This window comes from Nematostella vectensis, chromosome 9, assembly GCF_932526225.1.
Source record: "Nematostella vectensis chromosome 9, jaNemVect1.1, whole genome shotgun sequence".
In the NCBI taxonomy this organism is placed as follows: domain Eukaryota; kingdom Metazoa; phylum Cnidaria; class Anthozoa; order Actiniaria; family Edwardsiidae; genus Nematostella; species Nematostella vectensis.
In genome coordinates, this window is record NC_064042.1 from 16,617,747 (window position 1) to 16,640,924 (window position 23,178).

Here is a 23,178-nt window from a genome sequence, read left to right on the forward strand (position 1 = left end):
TGCCTACTGCGCTAACGAGGCCAACATGAGAAATGCGTCTTTTCTATGCGTGTTTGTGGTGTTTTCGTCAAACCGCTCATAGAATCATTTGTTTTCAAAAGAGAAAAATATTCGTCATTCATTTTCAAAAGAAATAAATATGCCCCGTCTGAGGATCGCCTACTGCGATCATGATACTGACGCGCTGCCTACTGCGCTAAGAAGGCCAACATGAGAAAAATGTCTTCTCTATGCGTGTTTGTTGTGTTTTTTTGTCAAACCGCTCATAGAGTCATTCGTTTTCAAAAGAAAAAAAATTGTGCCCCGCGTGAGGATCGAACTCAAGACCTTCAGATTTCTACATTCGATTATGAGACTGACGCGCTGCCTACTGCGCTAACGAGGCTAACATGAGAAATGCGTCTTCTCTATGCGTGTTTGTGGTGTTTTCGTCAAACCGGTCATAGAGTCATTCGTTTTCAAAAGAAAAAAATATGCCCCGTCTGAGGATCGAACTCACGACATTCAGATTTCTACATCCGATTATGATACTGACGCGCTGCCTACTGCGCTAACAAGGCCAACATGAGAAAAATGTCTTCTCTATGCGTGTTTGTTGTGTTTTTTGTCAAACCGCTCATAGAGTCATTCGTTTTCAAAAGAAAAAAAATTGTGCCACGCGTGAGGATCGAACTCAAGACCTTCAGATTTCTACATTCGATTATGAGACTTACGCGCTGCCTACTGCGCTAACGAGGCTAACATGAGAAATGTGTCTTCTCTATGCGTGTTTGTGGTGTTTTCGTCAAACCGGTCATAGAGTCATTCGTTTTCAAAAGAAAAAAATATGCCCCGTCTGAGGATCGAACTCACGACATTCAGATTTCTACATCCGATTATGATACTGACGCGCTGCCTACTGCGCTAACGAGGCCAACATGAGAAAAGTGTCTTCTCTATGCGTGTTTGTTGTGTTTTTTGTCAAACTGCTCATAGAGTCATTCGTTTTCAAAAGAAAAAAAATTGTGCCCCGTGTGAGGATCAAACTCACGACCTTCAGATTTCTAGATTTGATTATGAGACTGACGCGCTGCCAATTGCGCTAACGACGCCTACATGGGAAATGTGCCTTTTCTATCCGTGTTTGTGGTGTTTTCGTCAAACCGGTCATAGAGTCTTTCGTTTTCAAAAGAAAAAATATGCCCCGTGTGAGGATGGAGCTCACGACCTTCAGATTTCTAGATTTGATTATGAGACTGACGCGCTGCCTACTGCGCTAACGAGGCCAACATGAGAAATGCGTCTTTTCTATGCGTGTCTGTGGTGTTTTCTTTAAACCGGTCATAGAGTCATTCGGTTTGAAAAGAAAAATGTGCCCCGTGTGATGATCGAACTCACGACCTTCAGATTTCTAGATTTGATTATGAGACTGACGCGCTGCCTACTGCGCTAACTAGGCCAACATGAGAAAAGTCTCTTCTCTCTGCGTGTTTGTTGTGTTTTTGTTCAAACCGCTCATAGAGTCATTCGTTTTCAAAAGAAAAACAAAATGTGCCCCGTGTGAGGATCGAACTGACGACCTTCAGATTTCTAGATTTGATTATGATACTGACGCTCTTCCTACTGCGCTAACAAGGCCAACATAAGAAATGTGTCTTCTCTATGCGTGTTTGTGGTGTTTTCGTCAAACCGGTCATAGAGTCATTCGTTTTCAAAAGAAAAAAATATGCCCCGTGTGAGGATCGATCTCACGACCTTCAGATTTCTACATTTGATTATGAGACTGACGCGCTGCCTACAGCGCTAACGAGGCCAACCTGAAAAATGTGTCTTCTCTATGCGTGTTTGTGGTGTTTTCGTCAAACTGGTCATAGAGTAATTCGTTTTCAAAAGAAAAAAAATATGCCCCGTGTGAGGATCGAACTCACGACCTTCAGATTTCTACATTTGATTATGAGACTGACGCGCTGACTACTGCGCTAACGAGGCTAACATGAGAAATGTGTCTTCTCTATGCGTGTTTGTGGTGTTTTCGTCAAACCGGTCATAGAGTCATTCGTTTTCAAAAGAAAAAAATATGCCCCGTCTGAGGATCGAACTCACGACATTCAGATTTCTACATTCGATTATGATACTGACGCGCTGACTACTGCGCTAACGAGGCCAACATGAGAAAAGTGTCTTCTCTATGCGTGTTTGTTGTGTTTTTTGTCAAACCGCTCATAGAGTCATTCGTTTTCAAAAGAAAAAAAAATATGCCCCGTGTGAGGATCGAACTCACGACCTTCAGATTTCTAGATTTGAGTATGAGACTGACGCGCTGCCTACTGCGCTAACGAGGCCAACATGAGAAAAGTGTCTTCTCTATGCGTGTCTGTGGTGTTTTCTTTAAACCGGTCATAGAGTCATTCGTTTTGAAAAGAAAAATGTGCCCCGTGTGATGATCGAGCTCACGACCTTAAGATTTCTACATTTGATTATGAGACTGACGCGCTGCCTACTGCGCTAACGAGGCCAACATGAGAAATGCGTCTTTTCTATGCGTGTTTGTGGTGTTTTCGTCAAACCGCTCATAGAGTCATTCGTTTTCAAAAGAGAAAAATATGCCCAGCGTGAGGATCGAACTCAAGACCTTCAGATTTCTACATTCGATTATGAGACTGACCCGCTGCCTACTGCGCTAACGAGGCAAACATGAGAAAAGTGTATTCTCTATGCGTGTTTGTGGTGTTTTTTTGTCAAACCGGTCATAGAGTCATTCGTTTTCAAAAGAATAAAATATGCCCCGTGTGAGGATCGAACTCACGACCTTCAGATTTCTACATTTGATTAGGAGACTGACACGCTGCCTACTAGCGAGGACAACCTGAGAAATGTGTCTTCTCTATACGTGTTTGTGGTGTTTTTTGTCAAACCGCTCATAGAGTCATTCGTTTTCAAAAGAAAAAAAAATATGTCCCGTGTGAGGATCGAACTCACGACCTTCAGATTTCTAGATTTGAGTATGAGACTGACGCGCTGCCTACTGCGCTAACGAGGCCAACATGAGAAAAGTGTCTTCTCTATGCGTGTTTGTGGTGTTTTCGTCAAACCGGTCATAGAGTCATTCGTTTTCAAAAGAAAAACAAAATGTGCCCCGTGTGAGGATCGAACTCACGACCTTCAGATTTCTAGATTTGATTATGATACTGACGCGCTTCCTACTGCGCTAACAAGGCCAACATAAGAAATGTGTCTTCTCTATGCGTGTTTGTGGTGTTTTCGTCAAACCGGTCATAGAGTCATTCGTTTTCAAAAGAAAAAAATATGCCCCGTCTAAGGATCGAACTCACGACATTCAGATTTCTACATTCGATTGTGATACTGACGCGCTGCCTACTGCGCTAACGAGGCCAACATGAGAAAAGTGTCTTCTCTATGCGTGTTTGTTGTGTTTTTTGTCAAACCGCTCATAGAGTCATTCGTTTTCAAAAGAAAAAAAATTGTGCCCCGTGTGAGGATCGAACTCACGACCTTCAGATTTCTAGATTTGATTATGAGACTGACGCGCTGCCTATTGCGCTAACGACGCCTACATGGGAAATGTGCCTTTTCTATTCGTGTTTGTGGTGTTTTTGTCAAACCGGTCATAGAGTCTTTCGTTTTTCAAAAGAAAAAATATGCCCCGTGTGAAGATCGAGCTCACGACCTTAAGATTTCTACATTTGATTATGAGACTGACGCGCTGCCTACTGCGCTAACGAGGCCAACATGAGAAATGCGTCTTTTCTATGCGTGTTTGTGGTGTTTTCGTCAAACCGCTCATAGAGTCATTCGTTTTCAAAATTAAAAAAATATGCCCCGTGTGAGGATCGAACTCACAACATTCAGATTTCTACATTCGATTATGATACTGACGCGCTGCCTACTGCGCTAACGAGGCCAACATGAGAAAAGTGTCTTCTCTATGCGTGTTTGTTGTGTTTTTTGTCAAACCGCTCATAGAGTCATTCGTTTTCAAAAGAAAAAAAATGTGCCCCTTGTGAGGATCGAACTCACGACCTTCAGATTTCTAGATTTGATTATAAGACTGACGCGCTGCCTACTGCGCTAACGAGGCCAACATGAGAAATGCGTCTTTTCTATGCGTGTTTGTGGTGTTTTCGTCAAACCGCTCATAGAGTCATTTGTTTTCAAAAGAGAAAAATATGCCCCGCGTGAGGATCGAACTCAAGACCTTCAGATTTCTACATTCGATTATGAGACTGACGCGCTGCCTACTGCGCTAACGAGGCCAACATGAGAAAAGTGTATTCTCTATGCGTGTTTGTGGTGTTTTTTTGTCAAACCGGTCATAGAGTCAATCGTTTTCAAAAGAATAAAATATGCCCCGTGTGAGGATCGAACTCACGACCTTCAGATTTCTACATTTGATTATGAGACTGACACGCTGCCTACTGCGCTAGCGAGGCCAACCTGAGAAATGTGTCTTCTCTATACGTGTTTGTGGTGTTTTCGTCAAACCGGTCATAGAGTCATTCGTTTTCAAAAGAAAAAAAATATGCCCCGTGTGAGGATCGAACTCACGACCTTCAGATTTCTAGATTTGAGTATGAGACTGACGCGCTACCTACTGCGCTAACGAGGCCAACATGAGAAAAGTGCCTTATCTATGCGTGTTAGTGGTGTTTCGTCATACCGGTCATAGAGTCATTCATTTTCTAAAGAAAAAAAAATATGCCCCGTGTGAGGATCGAACTCACGACCTTCAGATTTCTACATTTGATTATGAGACTGACGCGCTGCCTACTGCGCTAACGATTCCAACATGGGAAATGTGTCCTGTCAATGTAGGTTTGTGGTATTTTAGTAAAAACAGTCATAGTGTCATGGCGTTTTCAAAAGAAAAAAATATGCCCCGTGTGACGATCGAACTCACGACCTTCAGATTTCTACATTCGATTATGAGAACGACGCGCTGCCATATTTCGCTAACGAGGCCAACATGAGAAATGTGTCTTCTCTATGCGTGTTTGTGGTGTTTTCTTATAAGAGATCGAAGGCGAGAATGAGAAATGTGTCTTCTCTATGTGGGTTTGTCGTGTTTTCTTATAACCTGATAAAGTGTAATTCTTTATCAAAAGTAAAAATTATGAGAATAACGCTCCGCCTATGCGCTTACGAGGCCTACATGGGAAAATTGTCTTCTCTCTGCGTGTTTGTGGTGTTTTCGTAAAACAAGTCATAGAGTCATACATTTTCAAAGAAAAAAAATATGCCCCGTGTGAGGATAGAACTCACGACATTCAGATTTCTTAATTCGATTATGAGACTAACGCTCTGCCATATTGCGTTAACGAGGCCAACATGAGAAATGTGTCTTCTCTATTCGTGTTTGTGGTGTTTTCTTCAAACCGGTCATAGTGTCATTCATTTTCAGAACTTAAAATGTGCCCCGTGTGAGGATCAAACTCACGACCTTCAGATTTCTAAATCAGCGCTAACGAGGCCAACATGAGAATAACGCTCTGCCTATGCGCTACTAAGGCTTACATTAGAAATGTGTCTTCTCTATGCGTGTTTGTGGTGTTTTCTTCAAACCGATCATAGAGTCATTCGTTTTGAAAAAAAATGCCTCTTGTAAGGATCGAACTCACGACCTTCTCATTTCTTAATCAGATTATGAGACTGACGCGCTGCCTACTGCGCTAACGAGGCCAACATGGGAAATGTGTCCTTTCTATGCGTGTCTGTGGTATTTTCTTCAAACAGGTCAAAGGGCGAAATGAGAAATGTGTCCTGTCAATGTAGGTTTGTGGTATTTTAATAAAAGAAGTCATGGTGTCATTCATTTTCAAAAGACAAAAATATGCCTCTTGTGAGGATCGAACTCACGACCTTCAAATTTCTACATTCGATTATGAAACTGATGCGCTGCCTACTGCGCTATCGAGGCCTACATGGGAAATGTGTCTTCTCGATGCGTGTTTGTGGTGTTTTCCTCAACCGGTCATAGTGATTCGTTTTCAAAAACAAAATATGCCCCGTGTGAGGATCGAACTCACGACCTTCAGATTTCTAAATCAGATTATGAGACTGACGCGCTGCCTACTGCGTTAACGAGGCCAACATGAGAAATGTTTCTTCTCTATGCGTGTTTGTGGCGTTTTCAAAAGAAAAAAATATGCCCCGTGTGAGGATCGAACTCACGACCTTCAGATTTCTACATTCGATTATGAGACTAACACGCTGCCATATTTCGCTAACGAGGCCAACATGAGAAATGTGTCTTCTCTATGCGTGTTTGTGGTGTTTTCGTTAAACCGGTCATAGATTCATTCGTTTTCAAAAGAAAAAAATATGCCCCGTGTGAGGATCGAACTCACGACCTTCAGATTTCTACATTCGATTATGAGACTGACGCGCTGCCATATTTCGCTAACGAGGCCAACATGAGAAATGTGTCTTCTCTATGCGTGTTTGTGGTGTTTTCTTATAAGAGATCGAAGGCAAGAATGAGAAATGTGTCTTCTCTATGTGTGTTTGTGGTGTTTTCTTATAAGAGATCGAAGGCAAGAATGAGAAATGTGTCTTCTCTATGTGGGTTTGTCGTGTTTTCTTATAACCTGTCAAAGTGTAATTCTTAATCAAAAAAAAAAAATTATGAGAATAACGCTCCGCCTATGCGCTAACGAGGCCAACATGAGAAATGTGTCTTCTCTATGCGTGTTTGTGGTGTTTTCGTTAAACCGGTCATAGATTCATTCGTTTTCAAAAGAAAAAAATATGCCCCGTGTGAGGATCGAACTCACGACCTTCAGATTTCTACATTCGATTATGAGACTGACGCGCTGCCATATTTCGCTAACGAGGCCAACATGAGAAATGTGTCTTTATGCGTGTTTGTGGTGTTTTCTTATAAGAGATCGAAGGCAAGAATGAGAAATGTGTCTTCTCTATGTGGGTTTGTCGTGTTTTCTTATAACCTGTCAAAGTGTAATTCTTTATCAAAAAAAAAATTATGAGAATAACGCTCCGCCTATGCGCTAACGAGGCCAACATGAGAAATGTGTCTTCTCTATGCGTGTTTGTGGTGTTTTCGTTTAACCGGTCATAGATTCATTCGTTTTCAAAAGAAAAAAATATGCCCCGTGTGAGGATCGAACTCACGACCTTCAGATTTCTACATTCGATTATGAGACTGACGCGCTGCCATATTTCGCTAACGAGGCCAACATGAGAAATGTGTCTTCTCTATGCGTGTTTGTGGTGTTTTCTTATAAGAGATCGAAGGCAAGAATGAGAAATGTGTCTTCTCTATGTGGGTTTGTCGTGTTTTCTTATAACCTGTCAAAGTGTAATTCTTTATCAAAAAAAAAAAATTATGAGAATAACGCTCCGCCTATGCGCTAACGAGGCCAACATGAGAAATGTGTCTTATCTATGCGTGTTTGTGGTGTTTTCGTTAAACCGGTCATAGATTCATTCGTTTTCAAAAGAAAAAAATATGCCCCGTGTGAGGATCGAACTAACGACCTTCAGATTTCTAGATTTGATTATAAGACTGACGCGCTGCCTACTGCTCTAACGAGGCCAACATGAGAAATGTGTCTTCTCTATGCGTGTTTGTTGTGTTTTCGTTAATCCGGTCATAGATTCATTCGTTTTCAAAAGAAAAAAAATATGCCCCGTGTGAGGATCGAACTCACGACCTTCAGATTTCTACATTCGATTATGAGACTAACGCGCTGCCATATTTCGCTAACGAGGCCAACATGAGAAATGTGTCTTCTCTATGCGTGTTTGTGGTGTTTTCGTTAAACCGGTCATAGATTCATTCGTTTTCAAAAGAAAAAAATATGCCCCGTGTGAGGATCGAACTCACGACCTTCAGATTTCTACATTCGATTATGAGACTGACGCGCTGCCATATTTCGCTAACGAGGCCAACATGAGAAATGTGTCTTCTCTATGCGTGTTTGTGGTGTTTTCTTATAACCTGTCAAAGTGTAATTCTTTATCAAAAAAAAAAAATTATGAGAATAACGCTCCGCCTATGCGCTAACGAGGCCAACATGAGAAATGTGTCTTCTCTATGCGTGTTTGTGGTGTTTTCGTAAAACCGGTAATAGAGTCATTCGTTTTCAAAAGAAAAAATATGCCCCGTTTGAGGATCGAACTCACGACATTCAGATTTCTACATTCGATTATGATACTGACGCGCTGCCTACTGTGCTAACGAGGCCAACATGATAAATGTGTCTTCTCTATGCGTGTTTGTGGTGTTTTCGTCAAACCGGTCATAGAGTCATTCGTTTAAAAAAAAAAATATGCCCCTTGTGAGGATCGAACTCACGACCTTCAGATTTCTACATTTGAATATGAGACTGACGCGCTGCCTACTGCGCTAACGAGGCCAACATGAGAAATGTGCCTTCTCTATGAGTGTCTGTGGTGTTTTCGTCAAACCGGTCATAGTGTCATTCATTTTCAGAACTAAAAATGTGCCCCTTGTGAGGATCAAACTCACGACCTTCAGATTTCTTAAACATATTTTGAGACTGACGCGCTGCCTATTGCGCTAACAAGGCCAACATGGGAAATGTGTCTTTTCTCTGCGTGTTTGTGGTGTTTTCGTCAAACCGGTCATAGAGTCATTCGTTTTCAAAAGAAAAAAATATGCCCCGTGTGAGGATCGAACTCACGACCTTGAGATTTCTTTATTTGATTATGAGAATGACGCACTGCCTACTGCGCTAACGAGCCCAACCTGAGAAATGTGTCTTTTCTATGCGTGTTTGTGGTGTTTTCGTCAAAGCGGTCATAGAATCTTTTGTTTTCAAAAGAAAAAAATATGCACCGTGTGAGAATCGAACTCACGATTTTCAGATTGCTAAATCAGATTATGAGACTGACGCGCTGCTTACTGCGCTGACGAGGCCAACCTGAGAAATGTGTCTTTTCTATGCGTGTTTGTGGTGTTCTCGTCAAACCGGTCATAGAATCTTTCCTTTTCAAAAGAAAAAAAATATGCCCCGTGTGAGGATCGGACTCACGACCTTCAGATTTCTAAATCAGATTATGAGACTGACGCGCTGCTTACTGCGCTGACGTGTTTGTGGTGTTTTCGTTTAAAAAACACCAGACATTCGTTTAAAAAAATATGCCCCGTGTGAGGATGGAACTCACGACCTTCAGATTTCTAAATCAGATTATGAGACTGACGCGCTGCCTACTGCGTTAACGAGGCCAACATGAGAAATGTGTCTTCTCTATGCGTGTTTGTTGCGTTTTCAAAAGAAAAAAATATGCCCCGTGTGACGATCGAACTCACGACCTTCAGATTTCTACATTCGATTATGAGAACGACGCGCTGCCATATTTCGCTAACGAGGCCAACATGAGAAATGTGTCTTCTCTATGCGTGTTTGTGGTGTTTTCTTATAAGAGATCGAAGGCGAGAATGAGAAATGTGTCTTCTCTATGTGGGTTTGTCGTGTTTTCTTATAACCTGATAAAGTGTAATTCTTTATCAAAAGTAAAAATTATGAGAATAACGCTCCGCCTATGCGCTTACGAGGCCTACATGGGAAAATTGTCTTCTCTCTGCGTGTTTGTGGTGTTTTCGTAAAACCGGTCATAGAGTCATACATTTTCAAAGAAAAAAAATATGCCCCGTGTGAGGATAGAACTCACGACATTCAGATTTCTTAATTCGATTATGAGACTAACGCTCTGCCATATTGCGTTAACGAGGCCAACATGAGAAATGTGTCTTCTCTATTCGTGTTTGTGGTGTTTTCTTCAAACCGGTCATAGTGTCATTCATTTTCAGAACTTAAAATGTGCCCCGTGTGAGGATCAAACTCACGACCTTCAGATTTCTAAATCAGCGCTAACGAGGCCAACATGAGAATAACGCTCTGCCTATGCGCTACTAAGGCTTACATTAGAAATGTGTCTTCTCTATGCGTGTTTGTGGTGTTTTCGTTAAACCGGTCATAGATTCATTCGTTTTCAAAAGAAAAAAATATGCCCCGTGTGAGGATCGAACTCACGACCTTCAGATTTCTACATTCGATTATGAGACTGACGCGCTGCCATATTTCGCTAACGAGGCCAACATGAGAAATGTGTCTTCTCTATGCGTGTTTGTGGTGTTTTCTTATAAGAGATCGAAGGCAAGAATGAGAAATGTGTCTTCTCTATGTGGGTTTGTCGTGTTTTCTTATAACCTGTCAAAGTGTAATTCTTTATCAAAAAAAAAAATTATGAGAATAACGCTCCGCCTATGCGCTAACGAGGCCAACATGAGAAATGTGTCTTCTCTATGCGTGTTTGTGGTGTTTTCGTTAAACCGGTCATAGATTCATTCGTTTTCAAAAGAAAAAAATATGCCCCGTGTGAGGATCGAACTCACGACCTTCAGATTTCTAGATTTGATTATGAGACTGACGCGCTGCCTACTGCTCTAACGAGGCCAACATGAGAAATGTGTCTTCTCTATGCGTGTTTGTTGTGTTTTCGTTAATCCGGTCATAGATTCATTCGTTTTCAAAAGAAAAAAAATATGCCCCGTGTGAGGATCGAACTCACGACCTTCAGATTTCTACATTCGATTATGAGACTAACGCGCTGCCATATTTCGCTAACTAGGCCAACATGAGAAATGTGTCTTCTCTATGCGTGTTTGTGGTGTTTTCGTTAAACCGGTCATAGATTCATTCGTTTTCAAAAGAAAAAAATATGCCCCGCGTGAGGATCGAACTCACGACCTTCAGATTTCTACATTCGATTATGAGACTGACGCGCTGCCATATTTCGCTAACGAGGCCAACATGAGAAATGTGTCTTCTCTATGCGTGTTTGTGGTGTTTTCTTATAAGAGATCGAAGGCAAGAATGAGAAATGTGTCTTCTCTATGTGGGTTTGTCGTGTTTTCTTATAACCTGTCAAAGTGTAATTCTTTATCAAAAAAAAAAAAAATTATGAGAATAACGCTCCGCCTATGCGCTAACGAGGCCAACATGAGAAATGTATCTTCTCTATGCGTGTTTGTGGTGTTTTCGTTAAACCGGTCATAGATTCATTCGTTTTCAAAAGAAAAAAATATGCCCCGTGTGAGGATCGAACTCACGACCTTCAGATTTCTACATTCGATTATGAGACTGACGCGCTGCCATATTTCGCTAACGAGGCCAACATCAGAAATGTGTCTTTATGCGTGTTTGTGGTGTTTTCTTATAAGAGATCGAAGGCAAGAATGAGAAATGTGTCTTCTCTATGTGGGTTTCTCGTGTTTTCTTATAACCTGTCAAAGTGTAATTCTTTATCAAAAGTAAAAATTATGAGATTAACGCTCCGCCTATGCGCTAACGAGGCCAACATGAGAAATGTGTCTTCTCTATGCGTGTTTGTGGTGTTTTCGTTAAACCGGTCATAGATTCATTCGTTTTCAAAAGAAAAAAATATGCCCCGTGTGAGGATCGAACTCACGCCCTATAGATTTCTACATTCGATTATGAGACTAACGCGCTGCCATATTTCGCTAACGAGGACAACATGAGAAATGTGTCTTCTCTATGTGTGTTTGTGGTGTTTTCTTATAAGAGATCGAAGGCAAGAATGAGAAATGTGTCTTCTCTATGTGGGTTTGTCGTGTTTTCTTATAACCTGTCAAAGTGTAATTCTTTATCAAAAGTAAAAATTATGAGAATAACGCTCCGCCTATGCGCTAACGAGGCCTACATGGGAAAATTGTCTTCTCTATGCGTGTTTGTGGTGTTTTCATCAAACCGGTCATAGAGTCATTCGTTTTCAAAAGAAAAAAATATGCCCCGTCGAAGGATCGAACTCACGACCTTCAGATTTCTAGATTTGATTATGAGACTGACGCGCTGCCTACCGCGCTAACGAGGCCAACATGAGAAATGTGTCTTCTCTATGCGTGTTTGTGGTGTTTTTTTTGTCAAACCGGTCATAGAGTCATTCCTTTTCAAAAGAAAAAAAATATGCCCCGTGTGAGGATCGAACTCACGACCTTCAGATTTCTACATTTGATTATGAGACTGACGCGCTGCCTACTGCGCTAACGAGGCCAACATGAGAAAAGTGACTTCTCTATGCGTGTTTGTGGTGTTTTTTTGTCAAACCGGTCATAGAGTCATTCGTTTTCAAAAGAATAAGATATGCCCCGTGTGAGGATCGAACTCACGACCTTCCGATTTTCTACATTTGATTATGAGACTGACGCGCTGCCTACTGCGCTAACAAGGCCAACATGAGAAATGTGTCTTTTCTATGCGTGTTTGTGGTGTTTTCGTCAAACCGGTCATAGAATCTTTCGTTTTCAAAAGAAAAAAAATTTGCCTCGTGTGAGGATCGAACTCACGACCTTCAGATTTCTAAATCAGATTATGAGACTGACGCGCTGCTTAATGCGCTGACGAGGACTACATGGGAAATGTGTCTTCTTTCTTCGTGTTTGTGGTGTTTTCGTCAAACCTTTCATACAGTCATTCGTTTTAAACAAATATGCCCCGTGTGAGGATCGAACTCACGACCTTCAGATTTCTAAATCAGATTATGAGACTGACGAGCTGCCTATTGCGCTAACGACGCATACATGGGAAATGTGTCTTTTCTATGCGTGTTTGTGGTGTTTTCGTCAAACCGGTCATAGAGTCATTCGTTTTCAAAGGAAAAATATGCCCCGTGTGAGGATCGAACTCATGACATTCAGATTTCTACATTCGATTATTATACTGACTCGCCGCCTACTGCGCTAACGAGCCCAACATGAGAAATGTGTCTTCTCTATGTGTATTTGTGGTGTTTTTGTCAAACCGGTCATAGAGTCATTCGTTTTCAAAAGAAAAAAATATGCCTCGTGTGAGGATCGAACTCAAGACCTTCAGATTTTTAAATCAGATTATGAGACTGACGCGCTGCCTACTGCGCTAACGAGGCCAAAATGAGAAAAGTGACTTCTCTATGCGTGTTTGTGGTGTTTTTTTGTCAAACCGGTCATAGAGTCATTCGTTTTCAAAAGAATAAAATATGCCCCGTGTGAGGATCGAACTCACGACCTTCCGATTTCTACATTTGATTATGAGACTGACGCGCTGCATACTGCGCTAACGAGGCCAACATGAGAAATGTTTCTTCTCTATGCGTATTTGTGGTGTTTTCGTCAAACCGGTAATAGAGTCATTCGTTTTCAAAAGAAAAAATATGCCCCGTGTGAGGATCGAACTCACGACATTCAGATTTCTACATTCGATTATGATATTGACGCGCCGCCTACTGCGCTAATGAGGCAACATGAGAAATGTGTCTTCTCTATGCGTGTTTGTGGTGTTTTCGTCAAACCGGTCATAGAGTCATTCGTTTTCAAAAGAATAAGATATGCCCCGTGTGAGGATCGAACTCACGACCTTCCGATTTCTATATTTGATTATGAGACTGACGCGCTGCCTACTGCGCTAACAAGGCCAACATGAGAAATGTGTCTTTTCTATGCGTGTTTGTGGTGTTTTTGTCAAAACGGTCATAGAATCTTTCGTTTACAAAAGAAAAAAAATATGCCTCGTGTGAGGATCGAACTCACGACCTTCAGATTTCTACATTTGATTATGAGACTGACGCGCTGCCTACTGCGCTAGCGAGGCCAACCTGAGAAATGTGTCTTCTCTATGCGTGTTTGTGGTATTTTCGTCAAACCGGTCATAGAGTCATACGTTTTCAAAAGAAAAAAATATGCCCCGTGTGAGGATCGAACTCACGACCTTCAGATTTCTACATTTGATTATCAGACTGACGCGCTGCCTACTGCGCTAACAAGGCCAACATGAGAAATGAGTCTTTTCTATGCGTGTTTGTGGTGTTTTCGTCAAACCGCTCATAGAGTCATTCGTTTGAAAAGAAAAAAAAATATGCCCCGTGTGAGGATCGAACTCATGACCTTCAGATTTCTACATTTGATTATGAGACTGACGCGCTGTCTACTGCGCTAACGAGGCCAACATGAGAAATGCGTCTTCTCTATGCGTGTCTGTGGTGTTTTCTTTAAACAGGTCATAGAGTCATTCGTTTTGAAAAGAAAAAAATGTGTCCCGTGTGATGATCGAACTCACGACCTTCAGATTTCTAGATTTGATTATGAGACTGACGCGCTGCCTACTGCGCTAACGAGGCCAACATGAGAAAAGTCTCTTCTCTATGCGTGTTTGTTGTGTCTTTTGTCAAACCGCTCAAAGAGTCATTCGTTTTCAAAAGAAAAAAATGTACCCCGTGTGAGGATCGAACTCACGACCTTCAGATTTCTAGATTTCATTATGAGACTGACGCGCTGCCTATTGCGCTAACGTCGCTTACATGGGAAATGTGCCTTTTCTATGCGTGTTTGAGGTGTTTTTTGTCAAACCGCTCATAGAGCAATTCGTTTTCAAAAGAAAAAATATGCCCCGTGTGATGATCGATCAGATTCAGATTTCTAGATTTGATTATGAGACTGACGCGCTGCCTACTGCGCTAACGAGGCCAACATGAGAAAAGTCTCTTCTCTATGCGTGTTTGTTGTGTTTTTTGTCAAACCGCTGAAAGAGTCATTCGTTTTCAAAAGAAAAAAATGTACCCCGTGTGAGGATCGAACTCACGACCTTCAGATTTCTAGATTTCATTATGAGACTGACGCGCTGCCTATTGCGCTAACGACGCCTACATGGGAAATGTGCCTTTTCTATGCGTGTTTGTGGTGTTTTCGTCAAACCGTTCATAGAGTCTTTCGTTTTCAAAAGAAAAAAATATGACCCGTGTGAGGATCGATCTCACGACCTTCAGATTTGTACATTTGATTATGAGACTGACGCGCTGCCTACTGCGCTAACGAGGCCAACCTGAAAAATGTGTCTTCTCTATGCGTGTTTGTGGTGTTTTCGTCAAACCGGTCATAGAGTCATTCGTTTTCAAAAGAAAAAAAATATGCCCTGTGTGAGGATCGAAATCACGACCTTTATATTTCTAAATCAGATTATGAGACTGACGCGCTGCCTATTGCGCTAACGACGCCTACATGGAAAATGTGTCTTCTCTATGTGTGTTTGTGGTGTTTTTGTCAAACCGGTCATAGAGTCATTCGTTTTCAAAAGAAAAAATATGCCCCGTGTGAGGATCGAACTCACGACATTCAGATTTCTACATTCGATTATGATATTGACGCGCCGCCTACTGCGCTAATGAGGCCAACATGAGAAATGTGTCTTCTCTATGTGTGTTTGTGGTGTTTTTTGTCAAACCGCTCATAGAGCCATTCGTTTTCAAAAGAAAAAATATGCACTGTGTGATGATCGAACTCACTACCTTCAGATTTCTAGATTTGATTATGAGACTGACGCGCTGCCTACTGCGCTAACGAGGCCAACATGAGAAAAGTCTCTTCTCTATGCGTGTTTGTTGTGTTTTTTGTCAAACCGGTCATAGAGTCATTCGTTTTCAAAAGAAAAAAATATGCCCTGTGTGAGGATCGAACTCACGACCTTCATATTTCTAAATCAGATTATGAGACTGACGCGCTGCCTACTGCGCTAACGAGGCTAACATGAGAAATGTGTCTTCTCTATGCGTGTTTGTGGTGTTTTCGTCAAACCGGTCATAGAGTCATTCGTTTTCAAAAGAAAAAAATATGCCCCGTCTGAGGATTGAACTCACGACCTTCAGATTTCTAGATTTCATTATGAGACTGACGCGCTGCCTATTGCGCTAACGACGCCTACATGGGAAATGTGCCTTTTCTATGCGTGTTTGTGGTGTTTTCGTCAAACCGTTCATAGAGTCTTTCGTTTTCAAAAGAAAAAAATATGACCCGTGTGAGGATCGATCTCACGACCTTCAGATTTGTACATTTGATTATGAGACTGACGCGCTGCCTACTGCGCTAACGAGGCCAACCTGAAAAATGTGTCTTCTATATGCGTGTTTGTGGTGTTTTCGTCAAACCTGTCATAGAGACATTCGTTTTCAAAAGAAAAAAAATATGCCCTGTGTGAGGATCGAAATCACGACCTTCATATTTCTAAATCAGATTATGAGACTGACGCGCTGCCTATTGCGCTAACGACGCCTACATGGAAAATGTGTCTTCTCTATGTGTGTTTGTGGTGTTTTTGTCAAACCGGTCATAGAGTCATTCGTTTTCAAAAGAAAAAATATGCCCCGTTTGAGGATCGAACTCACGACATTCAGATTTCTACATTCGATTATGATATTGACGCGCCGCCTACTGCGCTAATGAGGCCAACATGAGAAATGTGTCTTCTCTATGTGTGTTTGTGGTGTTTTGTCAAACCGGTCATAGAGTCATTCGTTTTCAAAAGAAAAAAAATATGCCCCGTGTGAGGATCGAACTCATGACCTTCAGATTTCTACATTTGATTATGAGACTGGCGCGCTGCCTACTGCGCTAACGAGGCTAACATGAGAAATGTGTCTTCTCTATGCGTGTTTGTGGTGTTTTCGTCAAACCGGTCATAGAGTCATTCGTTTTCAAAAGAAAAAAATATGACCCGTGTGAGGATCGATCTCACGACCTTCAGATTTGTACATTTGATTATGAGACTGACGCGCTGCCTACTGCGCTAACGAGGCCAACCTGAAAAATGTGTCTTCTATATGCGTGTTTGTGGTGTTTTCGTCAAACCGGTCATAGAGACATTCGTTTTCAAAAGAAAAAAAATATGCCCTGTGTGAGGATCGAAATCACGACCTTCATATTTCTAAATCAGATTATGAGACTGACGCGCTGCCTATTGCGCTAACGACGCCTACATGGAAAATGTGTCTTCTCTATGTGTGTTTGTGGTGTTTTTGTCAAACCGGTCATAGAGTCATTCGTTTTCAAAAGAAAAAATATGCCCCGTTTGAGGATCGAACTCACGACCTTCAGATTTCTACATTCGATTATGATATTGACGCGCCGCCTACTGCGCTAATGAGGCCAACATGAGAAATGTGTCTTCTCTATGTGTGTTTGTGGTGTTTTGTCAAACCGGTCATAGAGTCATTCGTTTTCAAAAGAAAAAAAATATGCCCCGTGTGAGGATCGAACTCATGACCTTCAGATTTCTACATTTGATTATGAGACTTGCGCGCTGCCTACTGCGCTAACGAGGCTAACATGAGAAATGTGTCTTCTCTATGCGTGTTTGTGGTGTTTTCGTCAAACCGGTCATAGAGTCATTCGTTTTCAAAAGAAAAAAAATATGCCCCGTGTGAGGATCGAACTCACGACCTTCAGATTTCTACATTTGATTATGAGACTGACGCGCTGCCTACTGCGCTAGCGAGGCCAACCTGAGAAATGTGTCTTCTATATGCGTGTTTGTGGTGTTTTCGTCAAACCGGTCATAGAGACATTCGTTTTCAAAAGAAAAAAAATATGCCATGTGTGAGGATCGAAATCACGACCTTCATATTTCTAAATCAGATTATGAGACTGACGCGCTGCCTATTGCGCTAACGACGCCTACATGGAAAATGTGTCTTCTCTATGTGTGTTTGTGGTGTTTTTGTCAAACCGGTCATAGAGTCATTCGTTTTCAAAAGAAAAAATATGCCCCGTTTGAGGATCGAACTCACGACATTCAGATTTCTACATTCGATTATGATATTGACGCGCCGCCTACTGCGCTAATGAGGCCAACATGAGAAATGTGTCTTCTCTATGTGTGTTTGTGGTGTTTTGTCAAACCGGTCATAGAGTCATTCGTTTTCAAAAGAAAAAAAATATGCCCCGTGTGAGGATCGAACTCATGACCTTCAGATTTCTACATTTGATTATGAGACTGGCGCGCTGCCTACTGCGCTAACGAGGCTAACATGAGAAATGTGTCTTCTCTATGCGTGTTTGTGGTGTTTTCGTCAAACCGGTCATAGAGTCATTCGTTTTCAAAAGAAAAAAAATATGCCCCGTGTGAGGATCGAACTCACGACCTTCAGATTTCTACATTTGATTATGAGACTGACGCGCTGCCTACTGCGCTAGCGAGGCCAACCTGAGAAATGTGTCTTCTCTATGCGTGTTTGTGGTATTTTCGTCAAACCGGTCATAGAGTCATACGTTTTCAAAAGAAAAAAATATGCCCCGTGTGAGGATCGAACTCACGACCTTCAGATTTCTACATTTGATTATGAGACTGACGCGCTGCCTACTGCGCTAACGAGGCCAACATGAGAAATGGGTCTTTTCTATGCGTGTTTGTGGTGCTTTCGTCAAACCGCTCATAGAGTCATTCGTTTTCAAAATAAAAAAAATATGCCCCGTGTGAGGATCGAACTCATGACCTTCAGATTTCTACATTTGATTATGAGACTGACGCTCTGTCTACTGCGCTAACGAGGCCAACATGAGAAATGCGTCTTCTCTATGTGTGTCTGTGGTGTTTTCTTCAAACCGGTCATAGAGTCATTCGTTTTGAAAAAAAAAAATGTGCCCCGTGTGATGATCGAACTCACGACCTTCAGATTTCTAGATTTGATTATGAGACTGACGCGCTGCCTACTGCGCTAACGAGGCCAACATGAGAAAAGTCTCTTCTCTATGCGTGTTTGTTGTGTTTTTTGTCAAACCGCTCAAAGAGTCATTCGTTTTCAAAAGAAAAAAAATGTGCCCCGTGTGAGGATCGAACTCACGACCTTCAGATTTCTAGATTTGATTATGAGATTGACGCGCTGCCTACTGCGCTAACGAGGCCAACCTGAAAAATGTGTCTTCTCTATGCGTGTTTGTGGTGTTTTCGTCAAACCGGTCATAGAGTCATTCGTTTCCAATAGAAAAAAATATGCCCTGTGTGAGGATCGAACTCACGAAGCTTCATATTTCTAAATCAGATTATGAGACTGACGCGCTGCCTACTGCGCTAACGAGGCTAACATAAGTAATGTGTCTTCTCTATGCGTGTTTGTGGTGTTTTCGTCAAACCAGTCATAGAGTCATTCGTTTTCAAAAGAAAAAAATATGCCCCGTCTGAGGATCGAACTCACGACATTCAGATGTCTACATTCGATTATGAGACTGACGCGCTGCCTACTGCGCTAACGAGGCCAACATGAGAAATGCGTCTTTTCTATGCGTGTTTGTGGTGTTTTCGTCAAACCGGTCATAGAGTCTTTCGTTTTCAAAAGAAAAAATATGCCCCGTGTGAGGATCGAACTCACAACATTAAGATTTCTACATTCGATTATGATATTGACGCTCCGCCTACTGCGCTAACGAGGCCAACATGAAAAATATGTCTTCTCTATGCGTGTTTGTGGTGTTTTCGTCAAACCGGTCATAGAGTCATTCGTTTTCAAAAGAAAAAAAATATGCCCCGTGTGAGGATCGAACTCACGACCTTCAGATTTCTACATTTGATTATGAGACTGACGCGCTGCCTACTGCGCTAACGAGGCTAACATAAGTAATGTGTCTTCTCTATGCGTGTTTGTGGTGTTTTCGTCAAACCGGTCATAGAGTCATTAGTTTTTAAAAGAAAAAAATATGCCCCGTCTGAGGATCGAACTCACAACATTCAGATTTCTACATTCGATTATGATACTGACGCGCTGCCTACTGCGCTAACGAGGCCAACATGAGAAAAGTGTCTTCTCTATGCGTGTTTGTTGTGTTTTTTGTCAAACCGCTCATAGAGTCATTCGTTTTCAAAAGAAAAAAAATGTGCCCCTTGTGAGGATCGAACTCACGACCTTCAGATTTCTAGATTTGATTATGAGACTGACGCGCTGCCTACTGCGCTAACGAGGCCAACATGAGAAATGCGTCTTTTCTATGCGTGTTTGTGGTGTTTTCGTCAAACCGCTCATAGAGTCATTTGTTTTCAAAAGAGAAAAATATGCCCCGCGTGAGGATCGAACTCAAGACCTTCAGATTTCTACATTCGATTATGAGACTGACGCGCTGCCTACTGCGCTAACGAGGCCAACATGAGAAAAGTGTATTCTCTATGCGTGTTTGTGGTGTTTTTTTGTCAAACCGGTCATAGAGTCAATCGTTTTCAAAAGAATAAAATATGCCCCGTGTGAGGATCGAACTCACGACCTTCAGATTTCTACATTTGATTATGAGACTGACACGCTGCCTACTGCGCTAGCGAGGCCAACCTGAGAAATGTGTCTTCTCTATACGTGTTTGTGGTGTTTTTTGTTTAACCGCTCATAGAGTCATTCGTTTTCAAAAGAAAAAAAAAATGTGCCCCGTGTGAGGATCAAACTCACGACCTTCAGATTTCTAGATTTGATTATGAGACTGACGCGCTGCCTATTGCGCTAACGACGCCTACATGGGAAATGTGCCTTTTCTATGCGTGTTTGTGGTGCTTTCGTCAAAACGGTCATAGAGTCTTTCGTTTTCAAAAGAAAAAATATGCCCCGTGTGAGGATCGAACTCACGACATTCAGATTTCTACATTCGATTATGATACTGACGCGCCGCCTACTGCGCTAACGAGTCCAACATGAGAAATGTGTCTTCTCTATGCGTGTTTGTGGTGTTTTCGTCAAACCGGTCATAGAGTCATTCGTTTTCAAAAGAAAAAAAATATGCCCCGTGTGAGGATCGAACTCAAGACCTTCAGATTTTTAGATTTGATTATGATACTGACGCGCTTCCTACTGCGCTAACAAGGCCAACATAAGAAATGTGTCTTCTCTATGCGTGTTTGTGGTGTTTTCGTCAAACCTGTCATATAGTCATTCGTTTTCAAAAGAAAAAAATATGCCCCGTGTGAGGATCGAACTCACGACCTTCAGATTTCTACATTTGATTATGAGACTGACGCGCTGCCTACTGCGCTAACGAGGCCAACATGAGAAAAGTCTCTTCTCTATGCGTGTTTGTTGTGTTGTTTGTCAAACCGCTCATAGAGTCATTCGTTTTCAAAAGAAAAAAAAACATGTGCCCCGTGTGAGGATCAAACTCACGACCTTCAGATTTCTAGATTTGATTATGATACTGACGCGCTTCCTACTGCGCTAACAAGGCCAACATTAGAAATGTGTCTTCTCTATGCGTGTTTGTGGTGTTTTTGTCAAACCGGTCATAGAGTCATTCGTTTTCAAACGAAAAAAATATGCCCCGTGTGAGGATCGATCTCACGACCTTCAGATTTCTAAATTTGATTATGAGACTGACGCGCTGCCTACTGCGCTAACGAGGCTAACATGAGAAATGTGTCTTCTCTATGCGTGTTTGTGGTGTTTTCGTCAAACCGGTCATAGAGTCATTAGTTTTCAAAAGAAAAAAATATGCCCCGTCTGAGGATCGAACTCACGACATTCAGATTTATACATTCGATTATGATACTGACGCGCTGCCTACTGCGCTAACGAGGCCAACATGAGAAAAGTGTCTTCTCTATGCGTGTTTGTTGTGTTTTTTGTCAAACCGCTCATAGAGTCATTCGTTTTCAAAAAAAAAAAAAATGTGCCCCTTGTGAGGATCGAACTCACGACCTTCAGATTTCTAGATTTGATTATGAGACTGACGCGCAGCCTATTGCGCTAACGACGCCTACATGGGAAATGTGCCTTTTCTATTCGTGTTTGTGGTGTTTTCGTCAAACCGGTCATAGAGTCTTTCGTTTTCAAAAGAAAAAATATGCCCCGTGTGAGGATCGAGCTCACGACCTTCAGATTTCTACATTTGATTATGAGACTGACGCGCTGCCTACTGCGCTAACGAGGCCAACATGAGAAATGCGTCTTTTCTATGCGTGTTTGTGGTGTTTTCGTCAAACCGCTCATAGAGTCATTCGTTTTCAAAAGAAAAAAAATATGCCCTGTGTGAGGATCGAAATCACGACCTTTATATTTCTAAATCAGATTATGAGACTGACGCGCTGCCTATTGCGCTAACGACGCCTACATGGAAAATGTGTCTTCTCTATGTGTGTTTGTGGTGTTTTTGTCAAACCGGTCATAGAGTCATTCGTTTTCAAAAGAAAAAATATGCCCCGTGTGAGGATCGAACTCACGACATTCAGATTTCTACATTCGATTATGATATTGACGCGCCGCCTACTGCGCTAATGAGGCCAACATGAGAAATGTGTCTTCTCTATGTGTGTTTGTGGTGTTTTTTGTCAAACCGCTCATAGAGCCATTCGTTTTCAAAAGAAAAAATATGCACTGTGTGATGATCGAACTCACTACCTTCAGATTTCTAGATTTGATTATGAGACTGACGCGCTGCCTACTGCGCTAACGAGGCCAACATGAGAAAAGTCTCTTCTCTATGCGTGTTTGTTGTGTTTTTTGTCAAACCGGTCATAGAGTCATTCGTTTTCAAAAGAAAAAAATATGCCCTGTGTGAGGATCGAACTCACGACCTTCATATTTCTAAATCAGATTATGAGACTGACGCGCTGCCTACTGCGCTAACGAGGCTAACATGAGAAATGTGTCTTCTCTATGCGTGTTTGTGGTGTTTTCGTCAAACCGGTCATAGAGTCATTCGTTTTCAAAAGAAAAAAATATGCCCCGTCTGAGGATTGAACTCACGACCTTCAGATTTCTAGATTTCATTATGAGACTGACGCGCTGCCTATTGCGCTAACGACGCCTACATGGGAAATGTGCCTTTTCTATGCGTGTTTGTGGTGTTTTCGTCAAACCGTTCATAGAGTCTTTCGTTTTCAAAAGAAAAAAATATGACCCGTGTGAGGATCGATCTCACGACCTTCAGATTTGTACATTTGATTATGAGACTGACGCGCTGCCTACTGCGCTAACGAGGCCAACCTGAAAAATGTGTCTTCTATATGCGTGTTTGTGGTGTTTTCGTCAAACCTGTCATAGAGACATTCGTTTTCAAAAGAAAAAAAATATGCCCTGTGTGAGGATCGAAATCACGACCTTCATATTTCTAAATCAGATTATGAGACTGACGCGCTGCCTATTGCGCTAACGACGCCTACATGGAAAATGTGTCTTCTCTATGTGTGTTTGTGGTGTTTTTGTCAAACCGGTCATAGAGTCATTCGTTTTCAAAAGAAAAAATATGCCCCGTTTGAGGATCGAACTCACGACATTCAGATTTCTACATTCGATTATGATATTGACGCGCCGCCTACTGCGCTAATGAGGCCAACATGAGAAATGTGTCTTCTCTATGTGTGTTTGTGGTGTTTTGTCAAACCGGTCATAGAGTCATTCGTTTTCAAAAGA

At 41.8% G+C, this 23,178-nt stretch overlaps 10 non-coding genes across 10 annotated transcripts; all 10 read right to left on the minus strand.

Annotated features, from left to right (window-relative positions):
- Window positions 1-1,882: 1,882 nt before the first annotated feature.
- On the minus strand, window positions 1,883-1,968 carry Trnam-cau. Its single transcript is given in 2 exon segments — window positions 1,883-1,918; window positions 1,932-1,968. It is a non-coding gene; the product is annotated as a tRNA-Met (tRNA).
- A 267-nt stretch (window positions 1,969-2,235) lies between these two features.
- On the minus strand, window positions 2,236-2,321 carry Trnam-cau. Its single transcript is given in 2 exon segments — window positions 2,236-2,271; window positions 2,285-2,321. It is a non-coding gene; the product is annotated as a tRNA-Met (tRNA).
- Window positions 2,322-2,933: 612 nt separating this feature from the next.
- Trnam-cau lies at window positions 2,934-3,019 on the minus strand. Its single transcript is given in 2 exon segments — window positions 2,934-2,969; window positions 2,983-3,019. It is a non-coding gene; the product is annotated as a tRNA-Met (tRNA).
- Window positions 3,020-3,992: 973 nt separating this feature from the next.
- Trnai-uau lies at window positions 3,993-4,078 on the minus strand. Its single transcript is given in 2 exon segments — window positions 3,993-4,028; window positions 4,042-4,078. It is a non-coding gene; the product is annotated as a tRNA-Ile (tRNA).
- Window positions 4,079-4,520: 442 nt separating this feature from the next.
- Trnam-cau lies at window positions 4,521-4,606 on the minus strand. The gene is given in 2 exon segments: window positions 4,521-4,556; window positions 4,570-4,606. It is a non-coding gene; the product is annotated as a tRNA-Met (tRNA).
- A 7,364-nt stretch (window positions 4,607-11,970) lies between these two features.
- Trnam-cau lies at window positions 11,971-12,056 on the minus strand. Its single transcript is given in 2 exon segments — window positions 11,971-12,006; window positions 12,020-12,056. It is a non-coding gene; the product is annotated as a tRNA-Met (tRNA).
- Window positions 12,057-13,717: 1,661 nt separating this feature from the next.
- On the minus strand, window positions 13,718-13,803 carry Trnai-gau. Its single transcript is given in 2 exon segments — window positions 13,718-13,753; window positions 13,767-13,803. It is a non-coding gene; the product is annotated as a tRNA-Ile (tRNA).
- A 4,290-nt stretch (window positions 13,804-18,093) lies between these two features.
- Trnam-cau lies at window positions 18,094-18,179 on the minus strand. Its single transcript is given in 2 exon segments — window positions 18,094-18,129; window positions 18,143-18,179. It is a non-coding gene; the product is annotated as a tRNA-Met (tRNA).
- A 1,142-nt stretch (window positions 18,180-19,321) lies between these two features.
- Window positions 19,322-19,407, minus strand: Trnam-cau. Its single transcript is given in 2 exon segments — window positions 19,322-19,357; window positions 19,371-19,407. It is a non-coding gene; the product is annotated as a tRNA-Met (tRNA).
- A 1,322-nt stretch (window positions 19,408-20,729) lies between these two features.
- Window positions 20,730-20,815, minus strand: Trnam-cau. Its single transcript is given in 2 exon segments — window positions 20,730-20,765; window positions 20,779-20,815. It is a non-coding gene; the product is annotated as a tRNA-Met (tRNA).
- Between the last annotated feature and the right edge of the window lie 2,363 nt (window positions 20,816-23,178).